The following is a 3,024-nucleotide window of genomic DNA, read 5'->3' as shown; positions in this document are numbered from 1 at the left end:
TATAAAATGTCCCTCTCCATCTCTTCTGATTGATTTAAGTTTGAAGTCAACTTTGTTAGAAATTAGTATGGCCACACCTGCTTGTTTCTTAGGTCCATTTGCTTGATAAGCCTTTTCGCAGCCCTTTACTCTGAGTTGGTGCCTGTCTTTGTGGTTGAGGTGTGTTTCTTGTAGACAGCAGAATGTTGGATCCTGTTTTCTTATCCAATCTCTTAGCCTGTGCCTTTTTATAGGTGAGTTGAGCCCATTGATATTAAGTGATATTAATGACCAGTGGTTGTTAACTCCGGTCACTTTTTTAGTAGTGGGGTTTGTGTGTTTTCCTTATTTGATTTGCGCTGGTGAAGAGTCTCTAGATGTCTGAGTTATTGTGGTTATTGTTGGACTCCTTGGTTAGTGATTTTCCTTCTATTATTTTCTGTAAGGCTGGATTTGTGGCTACGTATTGTTTAAATTTGTTTTTATCCTGGAAAATTTTGTTTTCTCCATTTATAGTGAACGAAAGTTTGAAAAACAGTGGTTAGATGCCACGAAGTAGGTGGCAATGCCTTAACCGTATGCGTGTTGTTACGCCCAAGGGCCTCTTCCATCCTTGTCAAGGGGAGTGCTAACCTTCTCTCCTTTCATACAACACTGGAGGTATTTTCTTAACTGAGGTTCCCTGCTCTCAGATAACTTAAACTAAAAGGTGGAATATCCTCCACAGGCTCATGAGTTTGAACACTTGGCCCTCTTCCAGTGGCATGGTCTTGGGAGGTTGTAGAATTTGGGGGACATGGATCCTAGCTAGTAAATGTCTTCTTTTCTTCTTCCTGACCCACCAAGATATAAAGAACCATAGTCACACACTCCAGCTACCTTGACTCTGCCAAACCTTCATGTCCATGATTGGCTGTACCCTCAAAAACTATGCTCCAAAACAAAACCTTCATTCCTTAATTTGTTTCTGTAAGAAACTTTGTTACAAAAAGAAAGGTACCTAATATAATGTCCAATCTCATTACAAGAGTTCTATTTCCCAATATTCACATAAATATTATGCCACTAGGAGTTAAAATTTTCACATATGGGTTTGAGAAAGGACACAAACATTCAGTCCAGAACACCAACTTATATATCACAAGCTCACTTCAAACTATAATGTAGTCACATTGAAAGTAGAAGGATAGGAAATACATGATACAAACATCAATCAAATAACAGTAGGAATGGCTAAATTAATATCAGGTAAAATATATTTCATAGGTAAGACAATTGCCAGAAACAGAAGTGGTATTACAAGTTGATAAAAAAGATCATTTCCTCTAAAAACACAAAGCAATCCTAAATATGCACACACCAAACAAAGCTGTAAAGAATGCCTAAGAAGTACATCCACAGGTGTGTTATAATATCCCCTCTCAACAACTGTGAGAACACCTAGACAGGAAATTAGCAAAGAAATAGAAAAACTCAGCATCTTCTACCAACAAAATAAAAGGAACATTTACACAGCCTTTCACCCAAATGCAAATCTATTTCTTTTCAAGTGTCTAGTAGCCATATATCAAGATAGGTCATTAAGCTGACCTCAAGAAATTTAAACACACATTAGAGAATGTGTTCTCTGATAACAATGAAATCAAACAGTAATATATAATGAGGAAGTATCTAATCTTAAAAACCAAACAAAACACTTCTAAATGATCCATTAATCAAAGGAAATTTCAAAGAAAATAATAACACAGTCAACTAAAAAGGAAGAAAAGTTCACAGCACAAAATACCAACATTAGAAAAAAGAAAATATCTTTCATTAATCATCTAAGTTCACATACTAAGGATCAAAATATAAAAGGAAAGCAAAATAATCCATGGGTTGAATAAAGGTAATAAATATTACAGCAAAAATTGGTTAAAATTAGAACAGAACAGTAAGAGATTAATAAAACAAAGCACTGGTACTTGGAAGAGATCACTAAAATGTATAAAAACCTAGCAAGACTGATACAAAAAAGATATGACATATAGCAGGATACATCACTACAGATTCTGCAGACATTAAAGGATTAATATAGAAATAGTCTGCACACATAACATTCACAAGATGGATGAAACGGGGTTCCCCAAGACAAAAGTTACCACATTCACCTAGTATAAAATCAGTAATTTGACTAGCTCTTCACTATGAAGGATTTAGTTTGCAAATTTTCAACCCCTGTACTAATCCCCCACCCAAATAGTCTCACTAGAGACCTCTATAACATATCTAAAAAGTTTGTATCAACCCTATATAAAACATTCTTTAAAAAGGGAGATAACTAACATTTTCCAGTTAACTGTATATAATTAGTATTCCTTTGATACCATAATCAGAAAAAGGCAATTAATCTTTTAATGTGGAGACCAGTATTTCTCATGACTACAGAAGCAAAAATTTGATAAAATAGGAATAGTTCCAAGACTGCAAGTCTAATTCAATATTTAAAAACCAATCAATACATTTCATTATTCCAGATAAGAATAATTTCATCATCATGCCATTTTGCACATAAAAAGAGAAGCACTGAATAAGGAAATCTGGGATAGGGGATTCCCAGAGCAAGATGACAACTTGGTGTGGGGGAGGGTTTCTTCTTGATTACATGTTGCAGTTCATCATTAAGAGAAACCAAGGCATGAAGTCAAGGCAAGAGCTTCAAGCAGTAACCACAGAGGAATGCTTCTTTCTGGCTTGCTCCCTGAGGCTTACTCAGCTATCTTCCTTATACTATCTGGGACTACCTGTTTGGGGACAGCACAGTGGACGGGGCCCTCCCACATCAGTCATTAATCAATAAAATCACAGACCTCTCCACAGGCCAATATGATTGAGGTGATTCCTTAACTGAGGTTCCCTTTTCCCATGTGACTCTAATTTGTGTCAACGTGACAAAAAATAACCAACACAATAGACCACTCACCAATTTGACACACAAACATATCAATGTAGAATTATAACAATTTCTTTTTTGTTTATCCCCAAGATCTCATGTTAATATCACAA

The 3,024-nt window shown here is 35.6% G+C and overlaps 1 non-coding gene across 1 annotated transcript; it reads right to left on the bottom strand.

Annotated features, from left to right (window-relative positions):
• Positions 1–508: 508 nt before the first annotated feature.
• On the bottom strand, positions 509–634 carry LOC121454848. The gene has a single exon (XR_005975363.1). It is a non-coding gene; the product is annotated as a U6atac minor spliceosomal RNA (small nuclear RNA).
• Positions 635–3,024: the final 2,390 nt, after the last annotated feature.

This window comes from Microtus oregoni, unplaced genomic scaffold, assembly GCF_018167655.1.
Source record: "Microtus oregoni isolate MIOR12 unplaced genomic scaffold, Mior012 000012F_ref0000307, whole genome shotgun sequence".
Lineage (NCBI taxonomy): Eukaryota > Metazoa > Chordata > Mammalia > Rodentia > Cricetidae > Microtus > Microtus oregoni.
This window is presented reverse-complemented; position numbering and strand designations above follow the sequence as displayed.